Source organism: Ranitomeya variabilis, chromosome 3 (genome assembly GCF_051348905.1).
Source record: "Ranitomeya variabilis isolate aRanVar5 chromosome 3, aRanVar5.hap1, whole genome shotgun sequence".
NCBI lineage: Eukaryota > Metazoa > Chordata > Amphibia > Anura > Dendrobatidae > Ranitomeya > Ranitomeya variabilis.
The window spans coordinates 205280857-205302142 of record NC_135234.1 but is presented as its reverse complement, the minus strand read 5'-3'; positions in this window follow the sequence as shown (position 1 = coordinate 205302142).

Genomic DNA, 21286 nt, shown 5'->3' with positions numbered 1-21286 from the left:
AAGGTGGAGATGAATCGAATGTGATCACCTCCACCTTCTGCACGACGTCGAGGGGCAGAGTGCAATAGATCATTCCTCTGGGTTCTGCGAGCACGGTCATAACCTGCTTTGATGGACCTGCGGCTATAGCCGCGATCTCTGAATCTCTGTTTTAAATCGTCCGACCGTGCTTCAAATTTGATATCAGAAGAACAAATTCGCCGCATCCTGAGGAACTGTCCGACCGGGACGGCCCTCACCGTGGCTGAATGGTGAGCAGAGGTGGCATGTAGCAAAGAATTAACTGAAGTGGGCTTCCTGAATACGTCCGTCTGGATGCGCCGGTCCGAATCAACCTCCAGGCGGACATCCAGGAAGTTCACAGCGGTCTCACTAAATGTATATGTGAGCCGTATATTTTGCCTGTTATTATTTAAAGTGTCCATGAATTCCTCGAGCTGGTGGGCAGACCCCCCCCACATAAAAAGTCTGACTTGCAGACACTGCTCCTGGGCCCTAAACTATTAACTGGATTAGATGCAGTAAAAATTGAGATACACAGGTGGTATAGTTTGTTTCACAGGCTGGCTACTCTGCTGACGTGCAGACAGCGCTCCTTGGCCCTAAACTATTAACTGGATTAGATGCAGTAAAAATTGAGATACACAGGCGGTATAGTTTGTTTCACAGGCTGGCTACTCTGCTGACATGCAGACACTGCTCCTAGGCCCAAAACTATTAACTGGGTTAGATGCAGTAAAAATAGAGATCCACAGGCGGTATAGTTTGTTTCACAGGCTGTCTACTCTGCTGACGTGCAGACACTGCTCCTGGGCCCTAAACTATTAACTGGATTAGATGCAGTAAAAATTGAGATACACAGGCGGTATAGTTTGTTTCACAGGCTGGCTACTCTGCTGACGTGCAGACAGCGCTCCTTGGCCCTAAACTATTAACTGGATTAGATGCAGTAAAAATTGAGATACACAGGCGGTATAGTTTGTTTCACAGGCTGGCTACTCTGCTGACGTGCAGACACTGCTCCTAGGCCCAAAACTATTAACTGGATTAGATGCAGTAAAAATAGAGATACACAGGCGGTATAGTTAGTTTCACAGGCGGGCTACTCTGCTGACGTGCAGACACTGCTCCTAGGCCCAAAACTATTAACTGGATTAGATGCAGTAAAAATTGAGATACACAGGCGGTATAGTTAGTTTCACAGGCGGGCTACTCTGCTGATGTGCAGACACTGCTCCTAGGCTCTAAACTATTAACTGGATTAGATGCAGTGAAAATAGAGATACACAGGCGGTGTAGTTAGTTTCACAGGCGGGCCACTCTGCTGAAATGCAGACACTGCTCCTAGGCCCTAAACTATTAACTGGATTAGATGCAGTAAAAATTGAGACACACAGGTGGTATAGTATGTTTCACAGGCGGGCTACTCTGCTGACGTGCAGACACTGCTCCTAGGCCCAAAACTATTAACTGGATTAGATGCAGTAAAAATTGAGATACACAGGCAGTATAGTTTGTTTCACAGGCGGGCTACTCTGCTGACGTGCAGACACTGCTCCTAGGCCCAAAACTAATAACTGGATTAGATGCAGTAAAAATTGAGATACACAGGCGGTATAGTTAGTTTCACAGGCGGGCAACTCTGCTGACATGCAGACACTGCTCCTAGGCCCTAAACTATTAACTGGATTAGATGCAGTGAAAATAGAGATACACAGGCGGTGTAGTTAGTTTCACAGGCGGGCGACTCTGCTGACGTGCAGACACTGCTACTAAGCACAAAACCCCCAAACAATTTACTGGGTTAGATGCAGTAAAAATTGAGATACTCAGGTGGTGTAGCTAGCTTCACAGGCAGGCTACTCTGCTGACGTGCAGACACTGCTACTAAGCCTAAAACCCCAAAATGATTTACTGGGTTAGATGCAGTAAAAATTGAGATACACAGGCGGTCTAGCTAGCTTCACAGGCGGGCTACTCAGATGACTATCAGACAATGCTACTAGCCCAAAAGGATTAGCTGAGCTAGATTACACCAAATGCTGTGACAAACACTTGCACAGCACTGGGTCAGACCTGCCTGGCAAACAGCGCTATGAACTGCTGTAACCTACCCTGAAAAGGGCTGATATTAGAACTAGTCCCGACTCTTCCCGACTCCCTAAACCTATCTCTCTGACAATTTGCTCCAAAAAACAATTCTTAGTCTGTATAGCGCCCACAGCAGCAGCGGTGCCGTCTAACACTAAGCTGCAGCAGTGAGGAAATGGTGGCGACGGGGCAAATGGCTGGTTCTTATAGGGCAAGGACATGTGACATACACAGCCAATGACCCTTGCTTGTGTGCATCACATGCACATTGCTGTGTGTGTGTGTGCACTGCTGATAGGCTGAGAGACTGCACCGCCCCTCTGTAAATGAGGGAAAGAAAAAAGAAATGGAGATCGGCGTTATTTCAGCACAGATCTATCCCCCCCCGCCCACTATACACTGAAACAGTCCATTAACAATGATAAACAGTTTTAATGTGCAAATCAAGCTAGGCTTTTGGTGAACGAACAGTTATCGAACAGAAACTCGAACAGCCGAATTTTAAGCAAATTGTTCGAGTTCGTCGAACGACTCGAACACCGCCCAAAACGGCTCGAATTTGAAATTGGCGAACAGTTAGACTCGAACACCGCTCATCTCTAATCAAGAACTCTTAAGACCCTTTGATTATATTCGATGTTCAAACCCTTTGGCTGAAGGGAATCCAGCTCAAAAATCCACTTCAATTCCTTCTTTTTCAGAAGGGTAATCCGATCCCCACCCCGTCTCAGAGTAAGCACATCATCAATAACCCTATATTTCAATTGGTTAACAGAATGACCCATATCATGGAAGTGTCTCGGTACAGGAAGTTCCGTCAATCCAGTCCTGATCATGCTCTTATGTTTACTGATTATTGCTTTCACCTCCATAGTGGTCTGTCCCACATAGAAGAGACCACATGGGCAACTCAGGACATAAACCACGTAACTACTTGTACACGTATACCGTTTCCGGATGTCATATTTCTTTCCTGTTTGGGGATGACAGAAAGAGGCCCCTTTTAACATGTTATTACAACAGGCGCACCCAAGACAAGGAAAATTACCAAGGTTTGGGCGGCTCAAAGTGGTTTGTAAATCTTTTTTAGAACTGCATATATCGGACACAACCAATTCATCCCTCAAATTCTTGCTCCTCCTGTATGAAAAAAGTGGTGATAATTGAAACTCCTCTACATTAGCATGACCCCTTCCAAGTAACGACTAATGTTTCTGTATGATCCCCGAAATCCTCCTGCTTATACCATTTTATGTCGACACAAATGGTATTCTCTTCCTAGAGACAGTCATCACTCTGGGTGTCAACAAGTCATCCTGTTTTTTCTCCAAGGCCAACTTCTTAAAGCTAACAAAATCGGCTTTGGGATAACCCCTTAATAGAAATTTTTGGCACATCTCCTCCACTCTCAAGAGTTGACTCCACCATCTTTCTCGGATGTTCACTAGAGAAATGTAACAGATTATTCCTATCTGTGATCTTAACAAATAGATCTGTATGTAGGGTTCCATCACATTTGAAAACACAGGTATCCAAAAACTGTATTCTAACCTGTGAACACTCCATCGTGAACCAAAGCTCGGGGAAGATGTCATTCAAATATTGATGGAACAACCCAAGCTCTTCCCTATCACCATCCCATATCAGGAAGATGTCATTGATGTAATGTCACCAGCCCCTGACATGGCACCAAAACCGTGAACTGTACACATGCTCGCCCTCTAGGACAGCCATGTAGATGTTAGCATAAGTGGGGGCCACATTGGACCCCATGGCTGTCCCACAGCGCTGCAGGTAATATCCATCACCGAAGAGGAAAAAATTCCTCCTCAGGATGAACTCCAACAATGCCAGGGTAAACCGTGCACAGGCCGGAGCCATATCGGAGCCGGCGAGCATCACACCGACTGCTGACAATCCCCTGGCATGTTCAATGGAGGTATACAAAAATGTCACATCACTCATGTAGAGTCAACCACCTGCACACCCTCCAAAGATTTGATGAAATCACTTGTATCCGTTACATAAGAGGGATCAGAAATAGCAAATTTCCTCAAAAGTCGATCCAGCAAAATGGATATTTTATTACACAGAGAACCCCTCCCCGAGACGATAGGACATACGGGTGGTCTCCTTAAATCCTTATGGATCTTTGGGAGGGTGTACAGAATAGGGACCACAGGATGCTCCACTTTAAGATATTTGGCCAATTTAGAATCAATCATACCACTATAGAGGGCCTCATCAATCAATTCCTCTAATTCCAGTTTAAACCTCTGAGAAGGATTAACCAATAGTTTCTCATAAACATTGTCATCAGATAGTTGAGACATAATCTCTTCATAATATTGTGAGGTATCCATCACCACCAATGCCCCGCCTTTATCGGCTGGCTTGATGGTGATGGATTTATTCATCCTCAACAGTTTAATCTCTCTTCTCTCCAAAGAACTCAAATTCGAATTAAAATTTAACTTTATTCCGCCTCAATTTGGCTATTTCAGCCTTCACAATTTTGGAAAATGTCTCTATGACTGGATCATGCTCCAGAGGAACAAAATCACTCTTGTCGTAGAGACCTAATGCACTAAGAGAGAGATCATCCTGTGGGTTCAAGCTCACAGTTTTATCTTTACCTGAAAAAACAATGTAAGTCGCAATTGTCTAAACAAGGCAAACAGATCATTATCAAGGTCAAACCAATTAACGTTACTAGTGGGGCAAAAGGATAACTTTTTAGACAACACTCGTACTTGAACATCCAAAAGAGACAGAGAGGAGATATTTACCACTAGAGATGGTACCGCCTTCACTTCTTCTTCACTATGAACCTCGTCACCAGTCCCTGGTTCCCTTTTTCTATGTTTCCTGCCACCCCTGTGGCCCTTCCGTCTCCACGGGGTGCAGCCCCTGATCCTTGACTAAAAAGTTAGAGGCACCAACATTCATCATGCCACCATCATCCGTGGAATCTGATTCACCACCCGTAAAGCCAACTGTAGACTGCGTCATCGTATGTTTTTGAGGTTTCCTTGGCCTCCTTGGTTTACCTCTAGGACGACCAAACCCCGGCATAGACTTATTGGACATGGCCATGGAGTTCTTAAACTGCCAACCATAAACTCTGCTATTATTATAATCATCCAGGTCCCTGAACCACTTGGACTTTTTAGTGTCCTCAAGTTCAGTACTATATTTACGGAGATTATCCTCAATCTTAAGAGCAAGCATGCCAGTTTCTTCTTTTGAGGCAATGTATGTGAGTAAACCGTTTGTCTCACTTTGTTTAATTTTCAGAGTCTCCATCTCTTTCTTCAGAAACTCTATATTCAATAACATGATGTCAAAAGCATATTTATTTCCAATAGCCTCAAATTTAGCACAGAACTGAGTGTTATTCAGCAGAAGTGTAATTTGAAGATTCGGTCTCAGAACACGTGGGATCCTTTTAGCCTTAAAATACTCCACCAATGTCCCAACATGTAATTTCAGTGAAATCAGCTTCTTCCTCTCATTCTCCCATCTCATTTTGAGCATATCACTTGATGGTTGATTGAAATAGGAGTTATCAACTCCAACGTCCGAGATAATTCTCATGGCATCTTCATCGGTAGCTACAGGAGGCAGAAGAAAATGTAAGATTTATTTGCCACCACTTTGAAAGGCGCTGTCTTTTGATCTATGCTCTATGGAGTAAGATTTCTGTAGTAGATTTATGAAGAGACATGCACACCTTCATGAATCAGGAATGTCCAACTCCAGAACACTCTCATTAAGACAGGGGTGAACAATTTCATATTTAATTTGCATATTTACTTTCCCAGAGGAGCATTGCACAGAGTATAAGTCTCCTTACATTGATATGCCAAGCTTATCATTCTCCACAAGGGTCACATTTCTCCCTGTAGAGAGTGACATACCAGCTCTGACATGTCAAGGTTCGGAGGCTTATTTGCCGTGCAATGCTCCTGTGGGAAAATTCCTCTTCAAAGAGAAAGAGGACTTGAAATCTAATGCTCCACCTGTTGGAAGCAGCGATCCAACAAGTCACAATCAACCCTGTAACGAGTCTTACAATATGACTTAGGATAAAAGCCAAATCAGAATCTCAATTTGCAGACATGGTGTTTCGGGTTGTTGGCCTTCGTCAGTGCAAAGTATGAGAACTGATTTGGCTAGATGAGAGACTCTGGACTGAAGTCTAAGGGGTAACATTTCTCCTTTTGGAGAGTCATATTGCAAGACTAGTTAAAGGGTTGATTGTGATTTGCAGGATCGCTGCTTCCAAAAATGGAAGGAAAAAATGGAAGGAAAAATATTACCCCTTAGACCTAAGTCCACAGCCTCTCATCTGTCTAAATCCATTCTCATACTTTGCACTGATGAGGGCCAATAGCATAAAACACTGTGTATGCAAATTGAGATTCTAATTTGGCTTTTAGCCTAAGTCATATTGCAAGGCTTGTTAAAGGGTTGATTGTGACTTGTAGGATCGCTGCTTCCAACAGGTGGCACTATAGAGTTCAAGTCCTCTTTCTCTCTGAAGAGGCAATTTGCAGATATAGTTCTCCAAAAGGAGGAATATTAGTGCTGAGATCCCAGTTTTCAAGGGACAGGATGAAAGTCAATAAAATTTTAGCATAAATCCCTATCTATTTATTGTAGTAATGTAAATTACTTTCTAATAAGCTTGCATTAGAATAATCCCTAAGTACACTGTATACAGCGGGAAAAATAAGTATTTGATCCCTTGCTGATTTTCTAAGTTTGCCCACTGACAAATAAATGAACAGTCTATAATTTTAAGGGTAGGTTAATTTTAACATTGAAAGATAGAATATCAAAAATAAAATCCAGAAAATTACATTGTATAAAGTACTGTGCCTTGAGAAAGTATTCGGCTCCCTGGAACTTTTCAACCTTTTCCCACATATCATGCTTCAAACATAAAGATACCAAATGTAAATTTTTGGTGAAGAATCAACAACAAGTGAAACACAATTGTGAAGTTGAGTTACATTTATTGGTTATTTTAATTTTTTTGTGGAAATTCAAGAACTGAAAAGTGGGGCGTGCAATATTATTCGGCCCCTTTACTTTTAGTGCAGCAAACTCACTCCAGAACTTCATTGTGGATCTCTGAATGATCCAATGTTGTCCTAAATGCCTAATGATGATAAATATAATCCACCTGTGTGTAATCAAGTCTCCGTATAAATGCGCCTGCTCTGTGATAGTCTCAAGGTTCTGTTTGAAGCAAAGAGAGCATTATGAAGACTAAGGAACATAACAGGCAGGTCCGTGATACTGTTGTGGAGACGTTTAAAGCCGGATTTGGATACAAAATGATTTCCAAAACTTTAAACATCCCAAGGAGCACTGTGCAAGTGATCATATTGAAATGGAAGGGGCATCATACCACTTGAAATCTACCAAGACCCGGCCGTCCCTCTAAACTTTCATCTCAAACAAAGGAGAAGACTGATCAGAGATGCAGCCAAGAGGCCCATGATCACTCTGGATGAACTGCAGAGATCTACAGCTGAGGTCGGACATGAGTCTGTCCATAGGACAACAATCAGTCATGCACTGCACAAATCTGTTTTTTTTGGAAGAGTGGCAAAAAGAAAGCCATTTCTCAAAGATATCCATAAAAAGTGTTTTTTAAAGTTTGCAACAAGCCACCTGGGAGACACGCCAAACATGTGGAAGAAGGTGCTCTGGTCAGATGAAACCAAAATTGAACTTTTTGGCAACAATGGCAAACGATATGTTTGGCGTAAAGGCAACACAGCTCATCACCCTGAACACACCATCCCCACTGTCAAACATGGTGGCGGCAGCATCATGGTTTGAACCTGCTTTTCTTCAGCAGGGACAGGGAAGATGGTTAAAAGTGATGGGAAGATGAATGGAGTCAAATACAGGACCATTCTTGAAGAAAACCTGTTTGAGTCTTCAAAAGACCTGAGAATGGGATGGAGATTTGTCTTCCAACAAGACAATGATCCCAAACATAAAGCAAAATCTACAATCAAATGGTTCACAAATAAACGTGAATCCAGGTGTTAGAATGGCCAAGTCAAAGTCCAGACCTCAATCTAACCGAGAATCTGTGGAAAGAGCTGAAAACTGCTGTTCACAAACAATCTCCAGCAAACCTCACTGAGCTTGAGCTGTTTGCCAAGGAAGAATGGGCAAGAATTTCAGTCTCTCGATGTACAAAACTGATAGAGACATACCTCAAGCGACTTGCAGCTGTAATCGCAGCAAAAGGTGGGGCAACAAAGTATTAAGTTAAAGGGGCCGAATAATATTGCACGCTCCACTTTTCAGTTTTTGAATTTCCACAATAATTTAAAATTACCAATACATTTCATTCAACTTCACTAATGTGTTCCACTTGTTGTTGATTCTTCACCAAAAATTTACATTTACATTTGGTATTTTTATATTTAAAGCATGATATGTGGGAAAAGGTTGAAAAGTTTCAAGGCACTCTATATAAATTTATTTGCATTTTGCAGTGAGAAATAAGTATTTGATCCCTCTGGCAAACAAGACATAACACTTGGTGGCAAAACCCTTGTTGGCAAGCACAGTAGTCAGACGTTTTTTGTAGTTGATGATGAGGTTTGCGCACATGTCAGGAGGAATTTTGGTCCACTGCTCTTTGCAGATCATCTCTACATCATTAAGATTTTGAGGCTGTCGCTTGGCAACTCGGAGCTTCAACTCCCTCCATAAGTTTTGTATGGGATTAAGGTCTGGAGACTGGCTAGGCCACTCCATAACCTTAATGTGCTTCTTTTTTAGCTACTTCCTTGTTGCCTTGGCTGTACGTATGTCATAATGGGCAGAGGCTGCAGTCACTGCCGCAGCTCCAGTCCTGTCCTTGAAACGAATCATCATCGAGACTCATTTCCCTGTTTCAGTATCTAAGCTAGTCCTTGCTCTGTCACAGTATGCTGCTTTTGTGCGATGTGCTCCCTGACAGTGCGCCCTCTGTGTTGCCGGCTCAGATCAGTAGTAACAAGACATAAACAGAGCAGTGTGCACTGTAAGAGCGCAGTGACAGTTTACCATTTCAATGACATCAAATAAATGGGTTCAGTATTTGTCATCCGGTGTCCTATAGTGCCATTGTGTGGGAAAACTTGGGAGGGTCTGTACTAAATCAGCGTTAAATCCTCCTTAGCCACGTTCACATGTTCAGTATTTGGTCAGTATTTCACCTCAGTATTTATAAGCCAAAACCAGGAGTGGGTGATAAATACAGAAGTGGTGGTGACGTGTTTCTATTATACTTTTCCTCTGATTGTTCCACTCCTGTTTTTTGCTTACACATACTGATGTAAAATACTGACGTAATACTGACCATGTGAGTGTGGTCTTATTGTTAAAATAGATGGAGTTCCAGAGGTCAGACTCCAACCTATCATTAAGTGATGGCATAAACTAGTGATAGGCCATCACTTTGCAGGATGGGAATAACTGTTTAAATTAAACAGATTTACTTTGAGAACCATTGTCCAGAATGTCCTTCATCTTATTTCTGCACTTTTCGAGGAGCCTGTACATATGGATCTGTAAAATGTTTCAAGATGTCTTTTCATGTTGGATCAGCTTGTACATTAGATTTAGTGACCCTGTAAACTACTCAAGCATGTGACTAAAAGAATGTAGACTTTTAATACCTTTGAGAGTCTAATCCTGACCTCAAGGCCTCTTTCACACACTTCTCTCATATTTAGTACATTAGATATTATAGTGCCTGCGGATGATTCCATGAGCTGTATGAACATCAGACAGGTAACATTTTTCCATTTTTATAAAAATGGGCTTGTGTTTAAAGCACTGAAAGGGCCTATCTTTTTATTTTTTATAACACCCATGAAGACAGGCCATATTTTCATGTCTCTCCATGCCTTAAATCATATCCGTATGGTAAAGTGCAATAATTATTGACAAGGAATTACTTTTCTAGACCTAGGATAATATGTGAAATTATGAATATAATTGTGAAATTTGAAACAAATAATAATAAAGTGTAGCATTTTACCAATTTCTATAGCCTACTGATATTACACCTTTCCTATTCTCTTTACAACTTTCACCTCAAACTATGAAAGAACAAGAATGTCTGTGTTCAATTCTTCACTCAATATAAAGATGACAGCAAACTAATTACAATCTGAGAAAGAAGAGCTGTTTTACAGACAGGCAGAGGGCAATTGTACAAATCAGTATTCAGGTACACATTATGTGGTGAACTCTTCCATTATTTATAAGTAGAGGTGAGCGAACTTGTTCGGAAAACGTTCGCCAATCTCAAATTCGGCACAAACGTAGCAGATTTAGATTCGCGTTCGGATTCACAAGCATTTTTCTTCAAAATTGTCAAAATTCGGCCACAGTTTGGTAAATTGCGTTTCCATTAATGTTTTTATTAGGACTTTGGCTAGGATAGTGGTGCTATATAATGAGCGGGGGGAATGCGTGTGATGTGGGGAGCGGGTTGGGAGAGGTGGGGAAGGGGGAGTAGCAATGGACTGTAGTTTTTTGCTTTTTTAACTAAATGGGTAGAGATTCCGGCAGCCGATCAGGACAAAGAAACCATCCACAACGTTCAGACACTAGAACTTCTGTCATTGGCTGCTGAAGTCACATGTCCCTCTCTATATAAAAAGCGGACATGTTGTTTTGGCGCCATTTTGTCAGTGTAACAATACAGAGAGGCTGCTCCTGCTGCAAGTATATGATAGATAGATAGGCAGTATATTGTCAGCTAGTTCAGCTAGATAGGGGAATTTGACCTTACAGCATCTAAATCGTTTATGTGAATAGTGTGGTACAGACAATTGGATGCATTTCATAATCTAAATAGTATATGATAATACTATGGTCCAGATACCAGGCCACATTTCAGAATCTAAATCCTTTCTGCTAATAGTGTGGTCCAGCCAGAATTCTACATTTCAGAATCTAAATAGTTTGTATTAATAGTGTGTTCCAGCCAGAAGACCACATTTCAGAATCAAAATAGTTTGTGCTAATAGTGTGATCCAGTCAGGAGTGTACATTTCAGAATCAAAATCCATTGTGCAAATTGTGTGGTCCAGCCAGCAGTATACATTTCAGCATCTAAATCCTTTGTGCTAATTGTGTTGTCCATTCAGGAGTCCACATTTCAATATCTAAGTTCTTTGTGCTAAATGTGTGTCCAGACATCAGTCCACATTACAGGCCATGTGCACACATGAACATGTGTTCAGGATTTTTCACGTTTTTTTCGTGTTTTTTTCGCTATAAAAACGTGATAAAAACGCGAAAAAAACGCTAACATATGCCTCCCATTATTTACAGTGTATTCCGCATTTTTTGTGCAAATGTTGCGATTTTTTCCGCGAAAAAATCGCATCGCGGAAAAAAAAGCAACATGTTCATTAAAAATGCGGAATTGCGGGGATTCCGCACACCTAGGAGTCCATTGATTGTGCACACCATGCGGGAAGTAAGCAGATTATGTGCGGTTGGTACCCAGGGTGGAGGAGAGGAGACTCTCCTCCACGGACTGGGCACCATATAATTGGTCAAAAATAAAAGAATTAAAATAAAAAATAGTCCTACACTCACCCTCGATGTCTTCCCGCCTCACCGCTGCATGCTGCCGCTTCGGTTCCTATAGCTGCTGTGCGGTGAAGGACCTGTGATGACGTCACTGTCTTGTGATTGGTCGTGAGCGGTCACGTGACCGCTCACATGACCGCGACGTCATGGAAGGTCCTGCGCGCACAGCAGCTATAGGAAGAGGAACAGACGCCGCTGAGGAGATGTCTGGGTGAGTATAACCATTTTTTTAATTTTTTTTATTATTTTTAAACATTCTATCTTTTACTATAGATGCTGCATAAGCTGCATCTATAGTAAAAAGTTGGTCACACTTGTCAAACAGTATGTTTGACAAGTGTGACCAACCTGTCAGTCAGTTTTCCAAGCGATGCTACAGATCGCTTGGAAAACTTTAGCATTCTGCAAGCTAATTACGCTTGCAGAATGCTAAAAAAAATGCGAAAAAAACGAAAAAAAAACCGCAAAAAAAAAATGCGGATTTCTTGCAGAAAATTTCCGGTTTTCTTCAGGAAATTTCTGCAAGAAATCCGGACGTGTGCACATACCCTCAGCATCTAGATCTTTTGTGCTAATTCTCTGGTCTAGCTACACTATCTCAGCAAATAAATACAGATTGTTAATTTACTGATAGGTGACTGACAGGTGTGGGCCTAGGGTTGTGAATAGTGTTGAGCGATACTTTCCGATATCGGAAAGTATCGGTATCGGAAAGTATCGGCCGATACCGTCAAAATTTCGGATCTAATCCGATACCGATACCCGATCCCAATGCAAGTCAATGGGACGAAAATATCGGAATTAAAATAAACCCTTTATAAACTTGTAGGTTCATTCTACATGAAGGAAAACAACTAAGAATAATGTAGGATGTATTGGGGGACGTGGCGGAGACATTAAAGGCACAGAGGTTTAGCCCAATGTAATAGAATAGCAGGATTTTGTTTTTTTTTATGACGTTCGGCGGTAGAAAGATTTTGACTATGTTAATTTTTTTTTATTTTGTCAGATATTGATGTTTCACTACTTCCACGCCCTTCACCTTCTTTTTTACTTCTCCCACACTTTCTTCTTCATTATCCTCATCATCAGCTTCTTTGACATCAACTTCTTCACCTTATTCATCTTCTTCTTCATCTTCTACCTATTATTTTTTTGGTTACATTGTTCATATTCTTTTTATTTTACTATTATCTTCATCATATTCTACTTCTTCATCATATTCTTATTTGTGACAGGCATTCCCGTAGTTGTTATCTATAAAAGTTTGAAGATTACACCTTCCGTTCTGCCTGTCACAAAAGAGTTACATTTGTCCGCGTTCAGTTTGGCCTGCAGCATCAGGCTTTATCCAGGGGCACCACGAGGAGGAACGGACTCACCCCCATACACTGCTTAGTCTTCTTCTGCTTATAATTTAGATAATATTTTTTTCTCTGATATTTAGTGTTATGCTTAATGTTCTTCTGCTCTTTGTTCTGCAGCCTCTTGTTCTTCTGCTTCTCGGTCTTCCAGGTCGTCGTCGTCTCCAGGGTCGTCGTCTCCGGGGTCGTCGTCATCGGGGTGGTCTTCAGGGTCATCGTCTCCAGGGTCGTCATCATCACGGTGGTTGTCGTCTCTGGTGTCGTCGTCATCTTAGGGGTGGTCTTCCGGGTCATCGTGTTTAGTCTCTTGAACTTGGAAATGTAGCAGAAGGTACAAGAAGGCTGAGAAAATGCCGAGAACCAGCTGATGGAACTGGAACTCGGATGGCTACCCGAAGGTCCAAGAGCCAATGGAACTACCGAGGACCAGCTGACGTTACTGGAACCCGGTTACTAAGCAGGAGGTACCCGTGCCTGAAAGCACTACCAAGGACCACCTGACGTTGGTGGAACTCGGATACCCAGAGGGAGGCACCTAAGCCAAAGGCTCTGCCCGGAACCAGCTGACGGTACTGGAACCAGGATGGGGAGCAGAAGGTACAAGAGCAAAAGACACTGCCGAGAACCAGCTGACGGTGCTGGAACCCGGATGGGTAGCCGAAGGTCCAAGAGCCAATGGAACTACCGAGGACCAGCTGACGTTACTGGAACCCGGTTACTAAGCAGGAGGTACCCGTGCCTGAAAGCACTACCAAGGACCACCTGACGTTGGTGGAACTCGGATACCCAGAGGGAGGCACCTAAGCCAAAGGCTCTGCCCAGAACCAGCTGACGGTACTGGAACCAGGATGGGGAGCAGAAGGTACAAGAGCAAGTGTCTGCATGGCTTTTGCAGGACACGATGCCGGCTGCACAGCAGGGGAACAGCTGGCGGTGCTGAACCCCACTGACACATTGGCTGGTGTTTTTCTCTGTGCAGCTAGCAGTACCGGGCCCCAACTGGCGGTGTTAGAGCCCGGGGTCAGCAGGAGGAGGAGATGGAGCAGAGTGTAGGCCGAAGCCTGCACTGGCGGCAGCTTTGGGTCTGTTGTGCCTGCGTGGCAGTTGCAGGACACGTTGCCGGCTGCACAGCAGGGGAACAGCTGGCGGTGCTGAACCCCACTGACACATTGGCTGGTGTTTGGCTCTGTGCAGCTAGCAGTACCGGGCCCCAACTGGCGGTGTTGGAGCCCGGGCTCTGCAGGGGGAGCAGAGTGTAGGCCGAAGCCTACTTGAACCAATTTCAAAGGTAACCTTTAACCCCCCCTCAGGGGTTACAAAGTAGAAGAGCCACAGCTTATGCAGCAGTAGTGCTGCACAAGTCAAAGGTTGCTCTTTTAATTTTGCTCCTTGCACACGCTGAATGAAACACGTATAACATTTAGCCCTTTATACAGTCAAACTGTGTTGGAGGCGCGAGTTCCCTTTGTAATGAGACGCAGCACAGATGTCAAGAATCCCACCTTGGTGCTGGGTGCAGCCTCCTGAGCGTTGTTATTTGCTGTACAGGAGTCTGCGCTGTCGTGTTATCCCCTGGCCTAGCGCTGTTAGCGCTGCCCATCTTCTGACCTCATTTAATGTCGGCCGGTGCGGTTCGCGATGACCATGAATCCCAGCCCCGCAGTGTCTTAACATTGTTAAAACACTGCGGGGCTGGGATTCATGGCCTGGCGCAGCACATATGTTCGCCTCTCGCACTCGGGTCCTTACACCCGCTTCAGACTGTGCGGCGTCAGCTGATCCCTTATCGCATGCCGCGGCCATGAAGCCGCACAGTCTGAAGAAGGCAGAAGGAGATGAGGGACAGGCGAAGTGATGCACCGCTCATGCCCATCAATCACACCCTCGCAGTCCCAAGAAATAAGACACCGAGGGGCGTTGTGTGGGTCAGGGCGGCCGCAGAGGCGCAGGCAGCCAAACAATGATGCCAGAAGATGGGCAGCACTACCAAGGGGGTTGCAGCGTGTCATTACAAAGGAAAGTCACACCACCGGGACGGTTAAATGGTCACACAGAGGACACATTTTAGACGTGTTTTCAGTTCCACATGTGTGAGGAGAATACGTTTATGAGCCACCTTGCACACATGCAGCATTACCGCTGTACAAGGTGGCCTTAAAAGCGTACAAACGCCTGGGGGAGGGGGGACAGGTTCCCTTCAATTTCAGTTCTTGTGTCTGCGTGGCTTTTGCAGGACACGATGCCGGCTGCACAGCAGGGGAACAGCTGGCGGTGCTGAACCCCACTGACACATTGGCTGGTGTTTTTCTCTGTGCAGCTAGCAGTACCGGGCCCCAACTGGCGGTGTTAGAGCCCGGGGTCAGCAGGAGGAGGAGATGGAGCAGAGTGTAGACCGAAGCCTGCACTGGCGGCAGCTTTGGGTCTGTTGTGCCTGCGTGGCAGTTGCAGGACACGTTGCCGGCTGCACAGCAGGGGAACAGCTGGCGGTGCTGAACCCCACTGACACATTGGCTGGTGTTTGGCTCTGTGCAGCTAGCAGTACCGGGCCCCAACTGGCGGTGTTAGAGCCCGGGGTCAGCAGGAGGAGGAGATGGAGCAGAGTGTAGGCCGAAGCCTGCACTGGCGGCAGCTTTGGGTCTGTTGTGCCTGCGTGGCAGTTGCAGGACACGTTGCCGGCTGCACAGCAGGGGAACAGCTGGCGGTGCTGAACCCCACTGACACATTGGCTGGTGTTTGGCTCTGTGCAGCTAGCAGTACCGGGCCCCAACTGGCGGTGTTGGAGCCCGGGCTCTGCAGGGGGAGCAGAGTGTAGGCCGAAGCCTACTTGAACCAATTTCAAAGGTAACCTTTAACCCTCCCTCAGGGGTTACAAAGTAGAAGAGCCACAGCTTATGCAGCAGTAGTGCTGCACAAGTCAAAGGTTGCTCTTTTAATTTTGCTCCTTGCACACGCTGAATGAAACACGTATAACATTTAGCCCTTTATACAGTCAAACTGTGTTGGAGGCGCGAGTTCCCTTTGTAATGAGACGCAGCACAGATGTCAAGAATCCCACCTTGGTGCTGGGTGCAGCCTCCTGAGCGTTGTTATTTGCTGTACAGGAGTCTGCGCTGTCGTGTTATCCCCCGGCCTAGCGCTGTTAGCGCTGCCCATCTTCTGACCTCATTTAATGTCGGCCGGTGCGGTTCGCGATGACCATGAATCCCAGCCCCACAGTGTCTTAACATTGTTAAAACACTGCGGGGCTGGGATTCATGGCCTGGCACAGCACATATGTTCGCCTCTCGCACTCGGGTCCTTACACCCGCTTCAGACTGTGCGGCGTCAGCTGATCCCTTATCGCATGCCGCAGCCATGAAGCCGCACAGTCTGAAGAAGGCAGAAGGAGATGAGGGACAGGCGAAGTGATGCACCGCTCATGCCCATCAATCACACCCTCGCAGTCCCAAGAAATAAGACACCGAGGGGCATTGTGTGGGTCAGGGCGGCCGCAGAGGCGCAGGCAGCCAAACAATGATGCCAGAAGACGGGCAGCGCTACCAAGGGGGTTGCAGCGTGTCATTACAAAGGAAAGTCACACCACCGGGACGGTTAAATGGTCACACAGAGGACACATTTTAGACGTGTTTTCAGTTCCACATGTGCGAGGAGAATACGTTTATGAGCCACCTTGCACACATGCAGCATTACCGCTGTACAAGGTGGCCTTAAAAACGTACAAACGCCTGGGGGAGGGGGGACAGGTTCCCTTCAATTTCAGTTCTTGGGTCTGCGTGGCTTTTGCAGGACACGATGCCGGCTGCACAGCAGGGGAACAGCTGGCGGTGCTGAACCCCACTGACACATTGGCTGGTGTTTTTCTCTGTGCAGCTAGCAGTACCGGGCCCCAACTGGCGGTGTTAGAGCCCGGGGTCAGCAGGAGGAGGAGATGGAGCAGAGTGTAGGCCGAAGCCTGCACTGGCGGCAGCTTTGGGTCTGTTGTGCCTGCGTGGCAGTTGCAGGACACGTTGCCGGCTGCACAGCAGGGGAACAGCTGGCGGTGCTGAACCCCACTGACACATTGGCTGGTGTTTTTCTCTGTGCAGCTAGCAGTACCGGGCCCCAACTGGCGGTGTTAGAGCCCGGGGTCAGCAGGAGGAGGAGATGGAGCAGAGTGTAGGCCGAAGCCTGCACTGGCGGCAGCTTTGGGTCTGTTGTGCCTGCGTGGCAGTTGCAGGACACGTTGCCGGCTGCACAGCAGGGGAACAGCTGGCGGTGCTGAACCCCACTGACACATTGGCTGGTGTTTTTCTCTGTGCAGCTAGCAGTACCGGGCCCCAACTGGCGGTGTTGGAGCCCAGGGTCAGCAGGAGGAGGAGAGGGAGCAGAGTGTAGGCCGAAGCCTGCACTGGAGCAAGTTGAAAGGGAAACTTTAACCCCCCCCCAGGCGTTTGTAGCTGAAAGAGCCATCGTGTACAGCACTAATGCTGGAAAAGGTAAACTTAGCTCTTTTAATTATGGTCCTTGCACATGCTGAACCTAACACTTATAAAAAGTGTCCCCTCCTACCGTGATACCGTCCGGTAGGTGGAACTTTCCTTTGTGATGTGACGCAGCACAGCCGTCATTCTTACCCCCTTGGCTCCGTGCGCCGCCTCCTCAGCGTTGTTTGAATCAGTCCCGGAGCCTGCGCTGTTAGGTTAGCCCTTGGCCATGCACACATTTTGCGCTGCCCGTCTTCTGACATCATTTGGTGTCAGGCTGGCTGCGCCTGTGCGGCCACGCTGGCCGAGAGCCCGCCTCGTACTGTCTTCTGATTTAATCCCACTGGGGGCCTGAGATCCATGGACATGCGCAGTGCATATCTGAACTTCCACCTCTCACTCATCTCCCTACGGCTTCTTCTGACTGTGCGGTGTCACGGCCGTGGCATGCTATTAGGGACCAGCTGACACCGAACAGTCTGAAGAAGCCATAGGGAGATGAGTGAGAGGTGGAGGTTCAGATATGCACTGCGCATGTCCATGGATCTCAGGCCCCCAGTGGGATTAAATCAGAAGACAGTACGAGGCGGGCTCTCGGCCAGCGCGGCCGCACAGGCGCAGCCAGCCTGACACCAAATGATGTCAGAAGACGGGCAGCGCAAAATGTGTGCATGGCCAAGGGCTAACCTAACAGCGCAGGCTCCGGGACTGATTCAAACAACGCTGAGGAGGCGGCGCACGGCTCCAAGGGGGTAAGAATGACGGCTGTGCTGCGTCACATCACAAAGGAAAGTTCGACCAACCGTACGGTATCACGGTAGGAGGGGACACTTTTCATAAGTGTTAGGATCAGCATGTGCAAGGAGCACCACGAAAAGAGGCACTTTTTCCCTTTGCATCATTACTGCTGCACAAGGTTGCTCCTTCAGTAACAAACGCCTGGGGGGGGGGGCAGGTTCCCTTAAATTTAACTTGTTGTGCCTGCGTGGCGGTCGCAGTACACGTTGCCGGCTGCACAGCAGGGGAACAGCTGGCGGTGCTGAACCCCACTAACACATTGGCGAGGTGTTTGGCTCTGTGCGGACAGCACTTCTGGACGGCAACTAGTGGTGTTGGAGCCCAGGGACAGGTGGAGGAGGAGGAGGTGGAGGAGGTAGGAGGGATTGCCACACACACAGCAGGGGAACAGCTGACGTTACTGAACCCCAATAACAGAGGAGGGACTGTCGGGACTGTGCGTACAGCACTACCAGGCAACAACTAGCGGTGTTGGAGCCCAGGGACAGGTGGAGGAGGAGGAGGTAGGAGGGATTGCCACACACACAGCAGGGGAACAGCTGACGTTACTGAACCCCAATAACAGAGGAGGGACTGTCGGGACTGTGCGTACAGCACTACCAGGCAACAACTAGCGGTGTTGGAGCCCAGGGACAGGTGGAGGAGGAGGAGGTGGAGGAGGTAGGAGGGATTGCCACACACACAGCAGGGGAACAGCTGACGTTACTGAACCCCAATAACAGAGGAGGGACTGTCGGGACTGTGCGTACAGCACTACCAGGCAACAACTAGCGGTGTTGGAGCCCAGGGACAGGTGGAGGAGGAGGAGGTGGAGGAGGTAGGAGGGATTGCCACACACACAGCAGGGGAACAGCTGACGTTACTGAACCCCAATAACAGAGGAGGGACTGTCGGGACTGTGCGTACAGCACTACCAGGCAACAACTAGCGGTGTTGGAGCCCAGGGACAGGTGGAGGAGGAGGAGGTAGGAGGGATTGCCACACACACAGCAGGGGAACAGCTGACGTTACTGAACCCCAATAACAGAGGAGGGACTGTCGGGACTGTGCGTACAGCACTACCAGGCAACAACTAGCGGTGTTGGAGCCCAGGGACAGGTGGAGGAGGAGGAGGTAGGAGGGATTGCCACACACACAGCAGGGGAACAGCTGACGTTACTGAACCCCAATAACAGAGGAGGGACTGTCGGGACTGTGCGTACAGCACTACCAGGCAACAACTAGCGGTGTTGGAGCCCAGGGACAGGTGGAGGAGGAGGAGGTGGAGGAGGTAGGAGGGATTGCCACACACACAGCAGGGGAACAGCTGACGTTACTGAACCCCAATAACAGAGGAGGGACTGTCGGGACTGTGCGTACAGCACTACCAGGCAACAACTAGCGGTGTTGGAGCCCAGGGACAGGTGGAGGAGGAGGAGGTAGGAGGGATTGCCACACACACAGCAGGGGAACAGCTGACGTTACTGAACCCCAATAACAGAGGAGGGACTGTCGGGACTGTGCGTACAGCACTACCAGGCAACAACTAGCGGTGTTGGAGCCCAGGGACAGGTGGAGGAGGAGGAGGTAGGAGGGATTGCCACACACACAGCAGGGGAACAGCTGACGTTACTGAACCCCAATAACAGAGGAGGGACTGTCGGGACTGTGCGTACAGCACTACCAGGCAACAACTAGCGGTGTTGGAGCCCAGGGACAGGTGGAGGAGGAGGAGGTGGAGGAGGTAGGAGGGATTGCCACACACACAGCAGGGGAACAGCTGATGTTACTGAACCCCAATAACAGAGGAGGGACTGTCGGGACTGTGCGTACAGCACTACCAGGCAACAACTAGCGGTGTTGGAGCCCAGGGACAGGTGGAGGAGGAGGAGGTGGAGGAGGTAGGAGGGATTGCCACACACACAGCAGGGGAACAGCTGACGTTACTGAACCCCAATAACAGAGGAGGGACTGTCGGGACTGTGCGTACAGCACTACCAGGCAACAACTAGCGATGTTGGAGCCCAGGGACAGGTGGAGGAGGAGGAGGTGGAGGAGGTAGGAGGGATTGCCACACACACAGCAGGGGAACAGCTGACGTTACTGAACCCCAATAACAGAGGAGCGACTGTTGGGACTGTGCGGACAGCACTTCTGGACGGCAACTAGCGGTGTTGGAGCCCAGGGACAGGTGGAAAAGCAGAGGAACACAATGTAGGCCGAAGCCTGAGAAAGTCGAAAGGGAACCTTTAACCCCCCCCCCAAGGCGTTTGTAGCTGAAAGAGCCAGCTTGTGCAGCACAAAAGATGCAAAAGGAAAAGGTGGCTCTTTTCATCATGCTCCTTGCAAACACAGAACTAAACACTTATAAAATGTGTCCCCTGAAACCGTGAAACCGTCCCGGAGGTGGGACTTTCCTTCGTAATATGACGCAGCACAGCCGTCATTCCTCCCCCCCGGGCGCCGCGCCCCGGCTCCTCAGCGTAGTTTGATTCCGTCCCGGAGCCTGCGCTGTTATGTTATCCCTTGGCCAGGCACACTTAGCGCTGCCCATCTTCTGACATCATTTGGTGTCAGGCTGGCTGCGCCTGTGCGGCCGCGCTGGCCGAGAGCCCGCCTCGCAGTGTCTTCTGATTTTATCCCACTGGGGGCCTGGGATCCATGGCCATGTGCAGTGCATATCCTCGCCTCTCACTCCCCTCCCTACGGCTTCTTAAGACTGTGCGGTGTCACGGCCGTGGCATGCTATTAGGGACCAGCTGACACCGAACAGTCTGAAGAAGCCATAGGGAGATGAGTGAGAGGTGGAGGTTCAGATATGCACTGCGCATGTCCATGGATCCCAGGCCCCCAGTGGGATTAAATCAGAAGACACTGCGAGGCGGGCTCTCGGCCAGCACGGACGCACAGGCGCAGCCATCCTGACACCAAATGATGCCAGAAGACGGGCAGCGCTAAGTG